General features: G+C 42.8%; 1 protein-coding gene and 1 long non-coding RNA gene across 2 annotated transcripts in view; one reads left to right on the top strand and one right to left on the bottom strand.

Moving 5' to 3' along the window:
• Positions 1-388, bottom strand: part of SMARCAD1 (SNF2 related chromatin remodeling ATPase with DExD box 1) — a 166,328-nt gene extending 165,940 nt beyond the window's left edge. The window contains exon 1 of the mRNA XM_077277264.1: positions 211-388. The gene's annotated coding sequence lies outside the window, so the exon portion shown is untranslated. The remainder of the gene's footprint in view (positions 1-210) is intronic.
• A 49-nt stretch (positions 389-437) lies between these two features.
• LOC143787992 (uncharacterized) overlaps positions 438-19,231 on the top strand; it is a 46,474-nt gene continuing 27,680 nt past the window's right edge. The window contains exon 1 of the long non-coding RNA XR_013218525.1: positions 438-509. This is a non-coding gene — a long non-coding RNA (uncharacterized LOC143787992). The remainder of the gene's footprint in view (positions 510-19,231) is intronic.

Genomic DNA, 19,231 nt, shown 5'->3' with positions numbered 1-19,231 from the left:
CACGGGTGTGGGGAAGGGGCAGACACGCAGCGCCCCCTCACAGCACACGGTGCGCGCACACGTCCACGCAAAGACACCGGCCGGCTTCCCCTCACACACATCCTGTGCCAGAAGCAGGCCGGCGGCTGTACACCGTAACCAGCGGCTCCCCCACTCCCCGGAGCGCTGCTCCTGTCTCAGCACGTCCAGCCCTCCCTGCGCGCTCCTCACCTCTTCCTCCTCCGCTTCCCGCGGCTTCTCTCTCAGGGCTCCTGTCGGACGCACTATGATGACGACACCACGCAGGCCGGGAATAGCGGGACGCAGAGCTGACGTCGGCAGCAACGGTGTACGCGGCAACCTGTCACGTCACTGCGCTCAGCTCTGTGGTTACTATAGCAACCATAGAACGCCTGCGCATCCAGGTAGTAAGAACTAATAGAAGTGTTCAGTAAAGAAAGACGTGGAAAAGTGGCGGGAACAGCAGTACCACAGAACGCTGGGACTGAGCGTTATGGTACAGCCGTAATGTATGTTGTTACTGAGGGGGCACAAGGGGAGAGCAGAGCTCAGCTGGGTGACCATTTGTTCCAGTGCCGTCACAAAAGTGATAAATCACAGCGCTCAGCAGTCCTGTCAGACACTGTGCACATACCTTGTTACCGGGCCTGTCCACTACTGGACAACTCCATAGCGCCCCTAGTGTGTACACTGACCTGGACGCCGGTGTCACACCGCTCTGACGGAATATGTCAGCTGCAGGCGGTCCGCGGCGGCTGACATCACAGTCTCCCATGACCCCACATCGCAGGGATGGCGCTAGACCGGGAGGTAAGGCTAGGTTCACATTGCGCTGAGTCCATCTAACGGACACGTTTTTAAGTAGTGAAAACGCAATATAACGCACATACTAATGCGCCCATAGACTTGCATTGTCTGACACATCGTGACGCATGCCAAAATTGGCATGCGTTTGTCACATAACGTTTTTTTCTGACGGACCTTGGAACGCGGCTTGCAGCGTTTTCGGAACCGGCCAAGCTAACGCAATACTAACGAAAGCGTTAATTCTGCCATTGATGGCTATGGCAAACGCAGCCAGACGCAAATCGTGAAAAATTTCCAAATAGAACCATGCGTTTTAATAGCGTTTGAGGGTGGTCCATGTGGTCATGTGACAGGAAACATGATTTCGGCCATTAATGTCCCTAGCACACATTTTTCCTGAGGCCTGCTGCACGTGAGAAAGTGTCTTGCAAGAGATTACAGGAAATGTAAGTACATTTGTATATATATATATATCTCTGTATACATCATGGGAGTCTGTATTGTCCGTCGGATGTGTGTGTACTAAAAATGTATTGCTTTGTTGCAGATGTCGGATAGTGAGGGAAGCAGCAGCGTGTCTGCGGTTTTTTCTTCTCAATCGGTAGGCTTGCACTTTAAAAAACCACTAAATATTGTGTGAAACTCCAGTGTATTGAGCTAAGCACGTGTATAATCATGTTTTTATTGCAAATAGGAGTCTTCGGAGCCCGAGGCTGCTAGGACCCCCAAAAAAAACAGGCAAAACCCACAAAGGTACATGGCAGACATTTTTAGTTTTGCAGGCATAAATTTATTGATCCAAGAAATGTAATTTTATTTTTTTCCATTTAAATACACAATAGGTTGTGGCACACGGAGGACACAAGAGAAAGAAGGTTCCTCGCCGTCTGTGGTCGCCACAACTGCCAGTGGTAAATATAAAACTAGAAATTTTCTATCCAATATTTATCTACAATCTATTCACTTTCTATCTACTATATAAACTATCTATCCACTATCTCGCTCTCTCTATCTTTCGCTCTATCTATGTATCTATCTATGTATCTATCAGTCTACCAATAAAGTGAAATTGAACCTTTCAACATAACGTTTTGTGTTTACATAGTCCAAGTCAGCGAGCCAAAAAAAAAAGGATTGTGGTTGACGAAGAGCCGTTGACCATTCACAACGAGACACTGATCAACCTTGTGGAAGCCAACCCCTCAATATGGGACCAAAGCGACAGCTCCCACCATGACATCGTGAAGAACCGCAAGTTGTGGGATAAAATGATCTGTCACTTCGATCTCCGATACATGGAGAAGTCGTCAACCTCAAAGAAAATAATTGATAAATATTGGTGATGTTAAATTGTCTACTATCTATCTCTCAACTTTCAACTATCTATACACTATTTCTTAAACTATTTCTCTATCATCTATCTAATAACTACTATCTATCAACTATCTATCTACTATCTATATCAACTATCTTAACTAACTACACACAATTTTAAAACTATCAACATAAGAACTATCTATCTACTATTTATATATCTTTTTTTAAATTTTTTTTTACATTTAAAGCCGATGCGGTCCATACCCGTTGGAAATCAATAAGGGATCGCTTTGTCCGTGACTACCGGAACAGTCAAAATGCACCAAGCGGATCAGGTGTCAAACGGGTGACCCTGTATGTGCATTACGAGCAATTGCTCTTTCTGCAAAAAACAGTGTCTCAGCGCTCGTAAGTACAAATAGGTCTGTGTGCGAGACAAAATTGTTTAATTATAGAAAAATAATTTATTTTTTGGGGGGGGTTTCAGCACGATATGCAGTACCGCCACGCCTAGACAGGCAGAGAAACTGGAGCCATCTCCACTGGAACCAAGCCAGCAGACGGGCGCTGAAGATGTGTCTGGCATCAGCGAGCCACGATCTGGGGAGAGAAGCACTGTTGCTTCTGGTGTGAGTGCCCGGTTGCAATCACAGCGTGGACGCAAGCGAGCATCACAAAAAGATGAAGCTGATGCCATTATTATCGATGGACTCCAAAGGGTAGAGGACATGTGTCGTAGTGAACTCAAAGACCTGAGGCGGGAAATTACCGACTTGCAATCCCGCGAGTCTGTATATTCTGCAAATGAGTGGAAGCTACTTTTTTTGTCCTGTGTGCCTGTAGCACAAAATATCCCGGCACACAGAAACCTTTTGTTTTAGGCAAAGACTGAATGCCCTTCTTGAGGAATTTGTGGGCCCCCAGGTACCCGCTCCATCGAGAAAAAGAAGCATAGACATGCCGGCCTACAACCCTCAATATAGCGTCCGGGGTGAAACGAGCATGGAACATCAGAGACAAAGTAGCAGTCCATCATTCAGTTGGGCGGACAATACGCCCGTGCAATACCAGAGTCTATAGTACTGCTCACTGTCCCCAGCCAGGTGCAATTACTGCGTTTCACGTTTTGTTGGTTAATTATTTTTTTTGCACCCAATTTCGTGTGTGTTTTTTTACATCCCTATGGGATATCATATGTTAAACATGTCTAGCAACAGTTTTTTCATACAAATTCCGAAACTTTAGTAAACAGTTTAAAATTTAAGATTCTTGTATGACTTTAACTTTGAGCACAACATAATAACATGAATGTAACTTTTTACAAGACATAAAGGTTGTGGGAAATAAAACAAAAAAAACCCCTCACATTTCAGCAAAACATCAGGACACAACTTCAGACTTTAAATAATTTTCACACGTGTCTGTCTTGCCATGGAACATGGCCTTCATGTGTGAAGTACTGTGCAAATTGATCACAAATCCTCATTATTTGAGCTGTAGACCGAACAGCAGTAGATTCAATGCTAATGAGGTTCGACTCAAATTCATCGGGGTCAACCACCTGGGGTTCATGTCTGGCAACAAAATTATGCAGACAGATGCATGCCTTCACAACACGGTCCACATTTTCTGGTTGCAGTTGCATGCAAGTTAGTAAAATTCGCCATTTTAATGTCAAAATACCAAAGGCACACTCCACATAACGTCTTGCCCGGCTCAAGCGATAATTAAAAATGCGCCTGGTGGAGTTCAGACTACGGCTTGAGTACGGCTTGAGGAGATTTTGTCCAAGTTGGAACGCCTCATCACCAACTAAAACAAAGGGCAAACTTGGGTCTTCTGTCCCCGGCAGAGGTCGTGATAAGGGTATGTTGAAATTGTTGCTGTACAAACATCTCCCCATGTTGGAGTCTCTGAAGACTCTGGAATCGTTAGTCCGGCCATACGCACCAATATCCACAGCTACGAAACAGTATCTTGCATCCGCAATAGCCATCAATATAATCGAAAAGTATTTCTTATAGTTATAGTAGAGGGATCCACTATGCGCTGGTTTCTGAATCCGAATGTGCTTGCCGTCCACGGCACCAATACAATTGGGGAAATTAGCCACATCCTCGAACTGTTGGGAAATCGCTAGCCACATTTCTGATGTCGGGGTTGGTAGCACAAGTGGTTGCAAGTTGTTCCAAATGGCATCACAAGTTTCCCGAACCAGTTGGCAAATTGTTGACTTCCCAGGTCTAAATTGATAATGCAGTGAAGAAAAAGATTCTCCGGTAGCCAGATATCTGTCGGCATTCAAAAAAAAAAAAAATTGTTTAGGATTTTAAAGGACAACTAAAAGGCTACATACAATAGAATATACAATTGCCTTAAATGAACATAATTATGCCCCACGATACCTACATCTAGTGTTTGTCAATAGAATGATAAAAAAAATTATAATTACCTCACAGTCACTACTAAACGTTCCTCCGCACAGATGCTTTCACGGAAAGTGCTGCGAAGTTGATGTATCTCATCCTTCACATGTGAGAGCAGAACATCAAAGGTCTCAATGGACATCCGTAGATAGCGTTGGAATTTGGAGGGATGATCCCGAAGCTGAACATACAGGGTGTGAAAGGCACCATATGTATTCCACAAGAAATTCACTTCGTGGATCCAATATCTCCTTTGCGAACTACGCTTTCTCTGCCGAAGTCGCAACCGCATCAAGCGAAATCTAACGAGCTCAGACACAAACATCTTGCTAGCAGAAGTTCACTCAATGCTTTCAAAATGGAGAATGAGTCTACACCCACACCCCGACGATGACAAAAGGAGAAAAAAAAAAAAAACTTTATTGACAGTGACAAACGCAGACAAACGGATACTTCGCGAACAGACATCCAAATGAGAAAAACGCGGTCACGTGCGTTAACGCAAGCGTTAACGTGATGCCGATTTTTCGAAAAATTGGATCCTTTTCTGTACATGCGTTAAACGGATCCGTTTAACGCCATGTACTTGACGCAATGTGAACCTAGCCTAAGTATGGATTGTTTTTAAGCAGACCACACATTTAAAATGAAAGTTGTGACCTAGAAGTGACAATAGAATCCATAGCTTCCAACCTCCACGGGGGCAGTCCCAGATCCAGAGACCAATCCCAGGCGGTCCCCCGCCCTGCTTTCATCACCTGACGCTGAGTGTCCCCCGGGAAGGCAGAAGTGGTTTATCATCGCTATGTGTCTTCTCTCCTGGTGCTGGATAGAAGCTTCTCCACAGCGGAGGCTCCAGTAATGCCACATTCAGTATTTGTAAGGGTGATACATGCAGAAGTGCTGCATATGTTGCTATTATACTGTTCCTCTCCTGGTTTTGACTTACAAATTCTGAGGTAAAATACTGACCAATTTCTGAACGAGTGAACATGGCCTTCCAGTGGTCATCACATGATCACTGGGACGCTGCCTGACACACAGCTGCTGGTTCCCAGCTCTGCTAGTGACATCTCTAGATGTTTTCCCTGTGGCTGAGGCTCCTAGAGATGCCTGCACGGTCACTCAGTGGTTGGTTAACAATAATTAAACGCATCTATTTTTCTATTTCTCCAGAGCCTCTCACCTAGCCAAATCAGCCAAATCAGTTCTCATGCTTCGCACTGACGAGGGCCAACAGCCCGAAACACCGTGTCTGCGAATTGAGATACTGATTTGGCTTTAATCCTAAGTCATATTGCACAACTCGTTAAAGGGTTGATTGTGACTTGTAGGATCGCTACTTCCAATATGTGGCGCTATAGAGTTAAGTCCTCTTTTTCTCAGAAGAGGCAATTTGCATATTCTATTTCTCTTAGCACATACAGTATCTATCTAAAAACAAAATAATCTAGCATAATCAATATTTCTTTTTATATGTTAAGAGAATCTGTAAGGTTTGATAACGCTATTAACCTGCAGGTATAACCTGGAGGTTAATAGTGCTATGAATTCACCCTGCTCCGTCACTGAAAGCACTGCTCCCTGGAGAAAATGAGCGTTATTCCAGAATCTTCCGACTTTAAGTCATGCAGCACAACTGCAGTAAGCATTCTCCTGCACTTTGACAGCTGACTCATCAGTGGAGAGCCAGCTGTTAGTTCCGTGGCATGCCTACAGCCGTCACTCTGTGCTGGGAGCAGGGACCGTAGCCGCACCAGCACACCTGTATGACTGAAAGCCGACGGCTCCTTGGAGGAATAAAGTTAATTTCCTCCTAGGTGCTGCACTTTAAGTACAGCAGCCATGCACCTTCATAACACTATTCCCTGCAAATTAACCCTGTATCTGCAGGTAAATAACATCCATTCTGTCACATTTAACCCCTTAGTGACAGAGCCAATTTGGTACTTAATGACCAAGCCAATTTTTACAATTCTGACCACTGTCAATTTATGAGGTTATAACTCGGGAACGCTTCAACGGATTCCGCTGATTCTGAGACTGTTTTTTCGTGACATACTGTACTTCATGTTAGTGGTAAAATTTATTCGATATTACTTGCGTTTATTAAAAAAACGGAAATATGGTGAAAATTTTGCAATTTTCAAACTTTGAATTTTTATGCCTTTACATCAGAGAGATATGTCACACAAAATGGTCAATAAATAACATTTCCCATATGTCTACTTTACATCAGCACAATTTTGAAAACAAAATTTTTTTTAATACGGAGTTATGAGGGTTAAAATTTGACCAGCAATTTCTTATTTTTACAACAAAATTTACAAAACCATTTTTTTTAGGGACCACCTCACATTTGAAGTCATTTTTAGGGGTCTATATGGCAGGAAATACCCAAAAGTGACACCATTCTAAAAACTGCACCCCTCAAGGTGCACAAAACCACATTCAAGAACTTTATTAACCCTTCAATTGCTTCATAGGAACTGAAGCAATGTGGAAGAAAAAAATGAACATTTAACTTTTTTTCACAAAGATTTTACTTCAGAACCAATTTTTTTTATTTTCACAAGTGTAAAAAGAGAAAATGAACCACAAAATTTGTTGTGCAATTTGTCCGGAGTATGCCGATACCCCATATGTGGGAGTGAACCACTGTTTGGGTGCACAGCAGAGCGCAGAAGGGTAGGAGCGCCATTTGACTTTTTCAACACAATTCCCTGGAATTGAGATCGGACACCATGTCGCGTTCGGAGAGCCACTAATGTGCCTAAACAATGGAAACCCCCCACAAGTGACATCATTTTGGAAACTAGACCCCTAAGGAACTTATCTAGGTGTGTAGTCAACACTTTGAACCCCCAAGTGCTTCACACAAGTTTATAGCGTAGAGTCGAAAAAATTAAAAATCATATTTTTTTCACAAAAATGATCTTTTCGCCCCCAATTTTTTATTTTCCCAAGGGTAGCAAGAGAAATTGGACCCCAAAAGTTGTTGTGCAATTAGTCCTGAGTATGTCGATACCCTGTATGTGGGGGTGAACCACTGTTTGAATGCACAGTAGAGCTCAGAAGGGAAGGAGCGCCACTTGACTTTTTCAACGAAGAATTGGCTGGAATTGAGATCGGATGCCATGTCACGTTTGGAGAACCCCCGATGTGCCTAAACAGTGGAAACCCCCCCACAAGTGACACCATTTTGGAAACTAGACCCCCCTAAGGAACTTATCTAGGTGTGTAGTCAACACTTTGAACCCCCAAGTGCTTCACACAAGTTTATAACGTAGAGCCGAAAAAATTAGAAATCATTTTTTTCACAAAAATGATCTTTTCGACACAATTTTTTATTTCCCCAAGGGTAGCGAGAGAAATTGGACCCAAAAAGTTGTTGTGCAATTTGTCCTGAGTATGTCGATACCCCATATGTGGGGATAAACCTCTGTTTGGGCGCACTGCAGAGCTCGGAAGGGAAGGAGCGCCGTTTGACTTTTTAATCTCTTAATTGTGAGAGCGGATGCCATTTTGGGTTTGTAGATGTGCCTAACAGCAGAAACCCCCCACAACTGACTCCATTTTGGAAACTACACCCCTCAAAGATTTTAATCGGGTATATTGAGCAATTTGAACCCACATGTACGACACAGAGTTTGATTAGGTCGTCATATTAAAAAAAATCATTTTTTTCACGAAAATCTTGTTTTAGACCTGAATTTCTCACTTTTTTCAGAAATAACACCAAAAAGTGGACCCCACAATTCGTTACCCACTTTATTATGAGCGCAGCGATATCCCATATGTAGTCAAAACGTTCTGTTTGGACAAATGGCAGGGCTCGGACAGAAAGGGGCACAATGTGACAAATTTTGCTTTATTTGAAATAGATTGTTATACTGGCAGAGCCTGTATGGTTCAAGAGCAACAGAAATGCCCCATAAATGTCTTTTTATAAATTGTACCCTCTAATCTATTTGTCTAGGGAGGTAATGAGTAGTTTGATGCCACCATTTTTTATGCAGTTGATGCAACACAAGCTTGAAAATTTACAATTTGCGTTTTTTTCACTGTCTGTTTTATGATTCTTTTTTGTAAGTTCTGAGGAACAATCCTCAAATTTTATTTCACTAGTTTTTAAGTGTTCAGAAATATATCCAACATGGCACCAATGTGAGTACTGGTGACAAAGCAGTGTCTATAATAGATGGCATACCATTTGGTCTTTAGGGTGAAATTGAAGATCCAGGACCCATTCAAAGCTTCTAGAGACATTGAGCAAACAAGAAAATCCTTCCAGGAATTATTACTCACAGAGGGAGGCATGCTCCTAAAAACACATTGGCTGATTATAAAATTGGTCTTGCTAACAAAACAGTTGTCCCGCATTTGCGTATATTGTAGCAGGAAGAATAAAGTGTACTGGAATGAAGGGCAAAATGTGGAGGAAAATGCAGCCAATTATGTGGCAAAGCTGAGTTTGTTCCAAAGATGAAAGAACACCATCAGGGCTAGAATGGCAGACACTTTCAGAGACTGGTCGTACAACGTCCGTTTAGCTCCATCAATCCCTATATGAGAGAAGAATGTGCCAATAGACGTGGTACACCATAGCAAGCTCCCACCCGCCAAGGTCAGAACCGCTATATGCACAAAACAACCAGTTCTCTATAGAAAGTATTGTCTGGTACCAGAGGTTCGGCAAGAACCATAAAGTAAAGCCTATAGTGTATAAGTACGGAATTTCCTCATTTTTAGAAATCCTCCAATAAAATGATCATGCCCGTATCATCAACATAAATATAAGTAATATAAATGGAAGCCAAAGTTTTGTGTAGCAAGACAGTCGTAAAAACAGTCAAAGTTAGATAAATGGTCAAAAATGTTTGTGAGTAATCAAGTCCTTGAATTCATTTTCAGATGATCTGACTATTTAAGATCATTTGTGGGGTCCACATTCTAACACGTTTTGATGTGGGTACGTGGCCGAGAATTTCTTGGGATAGTACTTTGGTATGGGATTGATCAAGTCCTAGAATTTTCTGATGACCTGACTTTGCAAGAACATTTGTGGGGTCCACACTCTAGAGCGTACAGACGTGGGTACGTGGATGAGAATTTGTTGGGATAGTAGTTTGGTATGGGATTGATCAAGTTCTGGAATTAATTGTGAAATGGGGTAAAATGGGATCTACTAATTAAAATATTCTTTATCAATTGTTCCAAATTGTTCTACTGGGGCCACTAAGCAGAAAATAAAAATTATTGAAAAAAAAAACAAACTAATATTTGTAGGTGGTGTGGTAGGACTCAAAACGGGGAGATACAAAGGCCTGGTTGAGATGGGCATGTGAGGCAATAGAATCAGGAATCACTCCGTCTGCCATGCTTTCTGCAAACTCGGCATCTTTTTTGAGGATACCTTTGGGTGGGAGTGGCAGGGACAGGGTGAGGAAAATGGCGTTCTGCAAGTCTCTGGGAATCCTCAGAGTCGAAGGCTTCCCCCTGTGCCATTGACTCAAATATAAGGCTCTCTACAATCTTTTCCTGAAAGTGCAGGAACGTAAGTGGTCCTTGGGACTTTTTATACAGGACAAAGCTGTTACAGTATATGTGGCAGTTTGAATAAGGTAGATTGCCACCTTTTTGTACCAGGCCCTGGTCTTCCTCTTGACCAGGTATGGTTGCAGAACCTGGTCTGACTAGTCTACGCCACCCATATATTTGTTATAGTCTGTGACGCAGACTGGTTTTTCCTTGTCCCTGGTGGCACCCCTCTCTCTGATCGTCACAGTGGTGTCCGCATGCAGTGTGGTAAGCATGTAGGCGTCCTTCCTGTCTTTCCACTTCACTGCAAGAAGTTGGTCACTTGCGAGTGAGAATGACGCCCCCCTCTCCAAACGTCTGGACACCAACTGTGATGGAAATCCCACTCTGTTTTTCCTGACTGCCCAGAGGGCCCTGTATTTGCAGCATGGAGGGATTTATATAGGGGGATGCTCGTGAGTAGTGTATCAACGGGTGGTTTCGTCAAACTCAATCTGACAGGTGCCCCGCCCCTATCAAAATGTATCAAAAGGGTGTAACCCCTCCCCTCCCTGTCAGCCAGCTGTCCCTGGCTGATTTTCCCTTTTGATATAGTTGGATATTGTTAATTTGCTCCAGTGATTATTATCCCAGTATTTGTTTTTATATTAGATTTTCATATGTAGTTGTTGTGTGACTGCATTCTGTAATCAAGGGGCAGTGTGTTTTATTACCAGTGGTATGTCTCTATCAAAAAGACTACTTGGGTCATTATATGTTGTATTAAGTTTGCTCTTATTTGCCAGTGCTGCGAGATTAACACAAACAGTTGTTTGTGGCTTCTGTAATCGCTGACCGCTACATATTTAGAATGAAAGCCCCGGCAGCATAATTTTTCAGCGTGTCCTGGGCTGTGTTAGGTGTGATAACGCCCCTACCCTGTACAGATAAAGGGTTGTGTTAGGTGTGATAACGCCCCACCCTGTACAGATAATGTCCAAGCAAAGCGCGGGCGGCTAACCACAGTCACAAGATAAAATAGATAGCCACAAGGACAGAGACGCCCCACCCTGTACAAGTAATGTCCACGGTATAATTCTCAATATGAAAAGATGACAATCATTGTATGGGTTTTAAAAAGGCTTTATTAAATTGATACGATTCTGCAATGTTCGCTAAATCTCAATAGAGTTTCTGTAACAGAAACTAGTGACCATTAACTAGATGCTAGCAGATGTTAGCGAGCAGTGTGAAGCTGATAGACAAGAACATTTTTTATTAAATTGATAAAGCGATAATGTCAGGTGTTGGACATGCATTTATCAGTCTTTCATACGTATCACTGTGTTGATCTTTTTCAGCTCATCACCCTGGCCTCGGTGTGTATGGCAATGTACCTGGTTTATAACACATTCTCACGGGTATATTATGTATATTTTGTGTTTTGCACCATTATTTGATACTGTAATTCTCATTTTATATGAGATTTATAACACATTCTCATTTTTATATGAGTTTTATAACACATTCTCACGGGTATATTATGTATATTTTGTGTTTTGCACCATTATTTGATACTGTAATTCTCATTTATATGAGATTTATAACACATTCTCATTTTTATATTAGTTTTATAACACATTCTCATGGGTATATTATGTATATTTTGTGTTTTGCATCATTTGATACTGTAATTCTCATTTTATATGAGATTTATAACACATTCTCATTTTTATATGAGATTTATAACACATTCTCACGGGTATATTATGTATATTTTGTGTTTTGCACCATTATTTGATACTGTAATTCTCATTTTATATGAGATTTATAACACATTCTCATTTTTATATGAGTTTTATAACACATCCTCACGGGTATATTATGGATATTTTGTGTTTTACATCATTATTTGATACTGTAATTCTCATTTATATGAGATTTATAACACATTCTCATTTTTATATGAGTTTTATAACACATTCTCACGGGTATATTATGTATATTTTGTGTTTTGCACCATTATTTGATACTGTAATTCTCATTTATATGAGATTTATAACACATTCTCATTTTTATATTAGTTTTATAACACATTCTCACTGGTATATTATGTATATTTTGTGTTTTGCATCATTATTTGATACTGTAATTCTCATTTTATATGAGATTTATAACACATTCTCATTTTTATATGAGTTTTATAACACATTCTCACAGGCATATTATGTATATTCTGTGTTTTTGCAGCATTATTTGATACTGTAATTCTCATTTTATATGAGATTTATAACACATTCTCATTTTTATATGAGTTTTATAACACATCACACGCATTTTACGGGCATATTATGTTTATTCTGTGTTTTTGCAGCATTATTTGTTTCAAATTTACAAATCTAAAATGGTCTGTATGTATATGCGCGTTGAAATTGCGGGACGGCCTTTGATGATGATAAAAATGCTGTAAAACGTCTGAACGATCTACGACATTTCATTATTAGTTAATTTTCAACCAATAGCCAACCAGGCTTAGTCATGTGGATTTAGATTTATTTAAATTCACAGGTGGGGTGTATGTACACATGCATGATTTAGTTTAAAAGCATATAGTTCAGCGATAATGTCAAGAGTTGGACAGGCATTTATCAGTCTTTCATACGTATCACAGAAAGATTTTAGTTTGATCTGTGCGAGTTTGATATGGACGTACTGAGCAGACATGGCAATAAAGATTTTGATGTGTTCATCATTCCACACAGGGCTCCCCGTGTAAGATGAATGTTCAGCAACAGGCTGTTTTTAACTTGCGCGGCGCCGCGACACTGAGCGTTTCTTTAGAGGTAGTACATTGTCAAAATCTCTGTAAGATCCTGCAAGAGCAGAATCTGCAGATTGTACAGCTTGACACACCCGTATATTGAACGGAACTGTGGGTGACCACATACCCGCGGAGAGCTGTTCAATTTCTCTGTTTTCAGAAGTAACTTGTGGGGTGCTGACTGTGCTATTGGCCTCCGGAGTTATACAGGGACTGGCGATCTGCGATGCAAATCGCTTTCTTGAAACATTCTTAGATTTTTGACGTGAAATCTTGGGGCTTGGATTCCCTGAGTGTTTGGGTGCCGCGTAGCTTTCCTCACGATCTACAACACAGATGGGCGAAAGAGGCGTTGTTCTCACAGACGCATTAGCTTTGTGGCTGATTCTGCGCAGATCTGTAATTACACCGCTGCAAAACCCCACAAGTTACTTCTGAAAACAGAAATTGAACAGCTCTCCGCGGGTATGTGGTCACCCACAGTTCCGTTCAATATATGGGTGTGTCAAGCTGTACAATCTGCAGATTCTGCTCTTGCAGGATCTTCCAGCGATTTTGACAATGTACTACCTCTAAAGAAACGCTCAGTGTCGCGGCGCCGCGTAAGTAAAAACAGCCTGTTGCTGAACATTCATCTTACATGGGGAGCCCTGTGTGGAATGATGAACACATCAAAATCTTTATTGCCATGTCTGCTCAGTACGTCCATATCAAACTCGCACAGATCAAACTAAAATCTTTCTGTGATACGTATGAAAGACTGATAAATGCCTGTCCAACTCCTGACATTATCGCTGAACTATATGCTTTTAAACTAAATCATGCATGTGTACATACAATTGTAAGAAAAAAAAAAGGGTTGTAAGCCAGCTCACCTGTTGTGAATTTGGATTCTGGGCTCCCCCGGTGGCCGTTTGTGGAATTGGACTTGTCATCCTCTTTCCTGTTTCACCTGGTTCCATCAGTAGTGGGTGTCGCTATTTAAGCTCATTTCTCTGGTGGTTTCTTGCCGGTCAACAATGTTATCTGATGCCTCTCAGTGCTTGTTCCTGCTTCTAGACAACTACTAGATAAGTTGGACTTTTGTCCATGTTTTGTTTTGCCTATTTGTTCCAGTTCACAGCTGAAGTTTTGTTACTGTGTCTGGAAAGCTCTCGTTGATCAGGGATTGCTACTCTGGCGTTATGAGTTAATGCCAGAGTTTAAGGTAATCTCTGGATGGTGTTTTGTTAGTGTTTTTCTGCTGACCATGAAAGTATACTATCTGTCTTCTGCTATCTAGTAAGCGGACCTCAAATTTGCTAAAACTATTTTCCTGCTGCGTTTGTTGTTTCATCTGAACTCACCGTCATTATATGTGGGGGGCTACTGTCTTCTTTGGAATATTTCTCTAGAGGTGAGCCAGGTCTTATATTTCCCTCTGCTAGCTATTTAGGTCTTAGGCCAGAGCTGGGCATCTAGCGATAAATAGGAAATGCTACCTGGCTATTTCTAGTTGCGCGGCAGGCTTAGTTCATGGTCAGTATAGTTCCATCTTCCGAGAGCTTGTCCCTCTATAGGCTTGCTATGATCTCTGCCTGCAGAGATCATGACAGTTTGACCGGCCAATAAAGTGTTAAAGACCCAGGTTGAGAAAGGAGAGTTATAAGAAGTCTGCTGGAATTTTTTTTTTTTTTTTTTTTTTTTTTTTTTCCAGTCTGCCTTGCTGCAGTCTTTTTTCTCTCTCTCCTCCTAATCTCTGTATGGCTCTGTGTGCACCTGACAATAATGGATCTCCAGAGTGTAACTGCGGGTTTGAATAATCTCATCACGAAAGTACAAAATTTACAAGATTTTGTGGTACATGCTCCGGTATCTGAGCCGAGAATTCCTTTGCCGGAGTTCTTCACAGGGAATAGAGCTAGCTTCCAGAATTTCCGAAATAATTGTAAGCTTTATTTGTCCCTGAAGTCTCGTTCAGCTGGAGACCCTGCTCAGCAGGTTAGGATTGTGATTTCCTTGCTCAGGGGTGACCCTCAAGATTGGGCCTTCTCATTGCCAGCAGGGGATCCTGCGTTACGCGATGTGGATGCGTTTTTTCTGGCCTTGGGCTTGCTTTATGAGGAACCTCATTTGAAACTTCAGGCAGAAAAAACTTTGATGGCACTATCTCAGGGGCAAGACGAAGCTGAAGTTTTCTGCCAAAAATTCCGTAAATGGTCTGTGCTTACTCAGTGGAATGAGTGCGCCTTGGCGGCAACTTTCAGAGAAGGTCTCTCTGATGCCGTTAAGGATGTTATGGTGGGGTTCCCTGTGCCTGCAGGTCTGAATGAGTCCATGACAATGGCTATTCAGATTGATAGGCGTCTGCGGGAGCGCAAACCGGTGCACCATCTGGCGGTGTCTATGGAAAAGACGCCAGAAAGTATGCAGTGTGATAGAATTCTGTCCAAGAGCGAGCGACAGAATTTTAGACGGAAGAATGGATTGTGTTTCTATTGTGGGGATTCTACTCATGTTATATCAGCATGCTCTAGGCGTACAAAGAAGCTTGATAAGTCTGTTTCCATTGGCACCATTCAGTCTAAGTTTATTTTGTCTGTAACCCTGATTTGCTCTTTGTCATCCATTGCCACGGACGCCTATGTTGACTCTGGCGCCGCTCTGAGTCTTATGGATTGGTCCTTTGCCAATCGTTGTGGTTTTGATTTAGAGCCTTTGGAGACTCTTATTCCTCTGAAGGGGATTGACTCCACCCCATTGGCTAATAATAAACCACAATACTGGACACAAGTAACCATGCGTATCAATCCGGATCACCAGGAGATTATTCGTTTCCTGGTGCTGTATAATTTACATGACGATTTGGTACTGGGATTGCCATGGTTGCAGTCTCACAACCCAGTCTTGGACTGGAGAGCAATGTCTGTGTTGAGCTGGGGATGTAAGGGTATTCATGGGGACTTACCTTTGGTTTCTATTTCGTCGTCCATTCCCTCTGAAGTCCCTGAGTTCCTCTCTGATTATCAAGACGTCTTTGACGAACCCAAGCTTGGGTCGTTACCTCCGCACCGTGAGTGCGATTGTGCCATAGATTTGATACCGGGTTGTAAATATCCAAAGGGTCGTTTGTTTAATCTGTCTGTGCCGGAACATGCTGCTATGCGGGAATATATAAAGGAGTCTTTGGAAAAGGGACATATTCGTCCATCTTCTTCTCCCTTGGGAGCTGGGTTTTTCTTTGTCTCAAAAAAAGACGGCTCTTTGAGACCATGTATTGATTATCGGCTTCTGAATAAGATCACTGTTAAGTATCAATACCCATTGCCATTGCTTACTGATTTGTTTGCTCGTATAGAGGGTGCTAAGTGGTTCTCTAAAATTGATCTTCGTGGGGCGTATAATTTGGTGCGGATCAGGCAGGGGGATGAGTGGAAGACCGCATTTAATACGCCCGAGGGCCACTTTGAGTATTTGGTCATGCCTTTTGGTCTTTCTAATGCCCCTTCAGTTTTCCAGTCTTTTATGCATGATATTTTCCGCGATTTTCTGGATAAATTTGTGATAATATATCTGGATGATATTCTGATTTTTTCTGATGACTGGGACTCTCATGTCCAGCAGGTCAGGAGAGTTTTTCAGGTTCTGCGGTCTAATTCTTTATGTGTGAAGGGGTCTAAGTGCGTTTTTGGGGTCCAGAAAATTTCCTTTTTGGGGTATATTTTTTCTCCCTCTTCCATTGAGATGGATCCCGTCAAGGTGCAAGCTATTTGTGACTGGACCCAGCCCTCCTCTCTTAAGGGTCTTCAGAGATTTTTGGGCTTTGCCAACTTTTACCGCCGATTTATTGCTGGTTTTTCGGATGTCGTTAAACCACTGACTGATTTGACCAGACAAGGCGCTGATGTGGCTAATTGGTCCCCTCATGCTGTAGAGGCCTTTCAGGAGCTTAAGCACCGTTTTGCCTCTGCCCCTGTGTTGCGTCAGCCTGATGTGAATCTGCCTTTTCAGGTTGAGGTTGACGCTTCGGAGATCGGAGCTGGGGCAGTGTTGTCGCAGAAAGGTTCCGACTGCTCCGTCATTAGGCCTTGTGCCTTCTTTTCTCGCAAATTTTCGCCCGCAGAGCGGAATTATGATGTTGGGAATCGGGAGCTTTTGGCCATGAAGTGGGCGTTTGAGGAGTGGCGCCATTGGCTCGAGGGGGCTAGGCATCAGGTGGTGGTATTGACTGACCACAAAAATTTGATTTATCTTGAGACTGCCAGACGCCTGAATCCTAGACAGGCGCGCTGGTCTTTATTTTTTTCTCGCTTTAATTTTGTGGTGTCATACCTACCGGGTTCTAAGAATGTTAAGGCAGATGCCCTTTCTAGGAGTTTTGACCCGGACTCTCCTGGTAATTCTGAACCCACAGGTATCCTTAGGGAGGGAGTAATTTTGTCGGCCGTTTCTCCTGATCTGCGGCGGTCCTTGCAAGAGTTTCAGGCGGATAGACCGGATCGTTGTCCGCCTGATAGACTGTTTGTTCCGGATGATTGGACCAGCAGAGTCATCTCTGAGGTACATTCTTCTGCATTGGCAGGTCATCCCGGAATTTTTGGTACCAGGAATTTGGTGGCAAGATCCTTCTGGTGGCCTTCCCTGTCACGAGATGTGCGAGTCTTTGTGCAGTCATGTGACGTTTGTGCTCGGGCCAAGTCTTGTAGTTCTCGGGCTAGCGGACTGCTGTTGCCCTTGCCTATTCCTAAGAGGCCTTGGACACACATCTCGATGGATTTTATTTCAGATCTGCCTGTTTCCCAGAAGATGTCTGTCATCTGGGTGGTCTGTGACCGTTTCTCTAAAATGGTCCATTTGGTTCCTCTGCCCAAGTTGCCTTCTTCTTCTGAGTTGGTTCCTCTGTTTTTTCAGAATGTTGTCCGATTGCACGGTATTCCTGAGAATATTGTTTCTGACAGAGGTACCCAATTTGTGTCTAGATTTTGGCGGGCATTCTGTGCTAGGATGGGCATAGATTTGTCTTTTTCATCTGCTTTTCACCCTCAGACTAATGGCCAGACCGAGCGGACTAATCAGACCCTGGAGACATATCTGAGGTGTTTTGTCTCTGCTGACCAGGATGATTGGGTTGCTTTTTTGCCATTGGCAGAGTTCGCCCTCAATAATCGGGCCAGCTCTTCCACCTTGGTGTCCCCGTTTTTCTGTAATTCGGGGTTTCACCCTCGATTTTCCTCCGGTCAGGTGGAATCCTCGGATTGTCCTGGAGTGGATGCGGTGGTGGAGAGATTGCATCACATCTGGGGGCAGGTTATGGACAATTTGAAGTTGTCCCAGGAGAAGACTCAGCGTTTTGCCAACCGTCATCGTCGTGTTGGTTCTCGGCTTTGTGTTGGAGATTTGGTGTGGTTGTCTTCTCGTTTTGTCCCTATGAGGGTCTCTTCTCCTAAGTTTAAACCTCGGTTCATCGGCCCTTATAGAATATTGGAGATTCTTAATCCTGTTTCTTTCCGTTTGGACCTCCCTGCGTCCTTTTCCATTCATAACGTTTTTCATCGGTCGTTATTGCGCAGGTATGAGGTACCTGTTGTACCTTCAGTTGAGCCTCCTGCTCCGGTGTTGGTTGAGGGTGAGTTGGAGTACGTTGTGGAGAAAATTTTGGACTCTCGTGTTTCCAGACGGAGACTCCAGTATCTGGTCAACTGGAAGGGTTACGGCCAGGAGGATAATTCTTGGGTCAATGCATCTGATGTTCATGCTTCTGATCTTGTTCGTGCCTTCCATAGGGCTCATCCTGGTCGCCCTGGTGGATCTGGTGAGGGTTCGGTGCCCCCTCCTTGAGGGGGGGGTACTGTTGTGAATTTGGATTCTGGGCTCCCCCGGTGGCCGTTTGTGGAATTGGACTTGTCATCCTCTTTCCTGTTTCACCTGGTTCCATCAGTAGTGGGTGTCGCTATTTAAGCTCATTTCTCTGGTGGTTTCTTGCCGGTCAACAATGTTATCTGATGCCTCTCAGTGCTTGTTCCTGCTTCTAGACAACTACTAGATAAGTTGGACTTTTGTCCATGTTTTGTTTTGCCTATTTGTTCCAGTTCACAGCTGAAGTTTTGTTACTGTGTCTGGAAAGCTCTCGTTGATCAGGGATTGCTACTCTGGCGTTATGAGTTAATGCCAGAGTTTAAGGTAATCTCTGGATGGTGTTTTGTTAGTGTTTTTCTGCTGACCATGAAAGTATACTATCTGTCTTCTGCTATCTAGTAAGCGGACCTCAAATTTGCTAAGACTATTTTCCTGCTGCGTTTGTTGTTTCATCTGAACTCACCGTCATTATATGTGGGGGGCTACTGTCTTCTTTGGAATATTT

The sequence above is a fragment of the Ranitomeya variabilis genome, chromosome 1 (genome assembly GCF_051348905.1).
Source record: "Ranitomeya variabilis isolate aRanVar5 chromosome 1, aRanVar5.hap1, whole genome shotgun sequence".
NCBI lineage: Eukaryota > Metazoa > Chordata > Amphibia > Anura > Dendrobatidae > Ranitomeya > Ranitomeya variabilis.
This window is presented reverse-complemented; position numbering and strand designations above follow the sequence as displayed.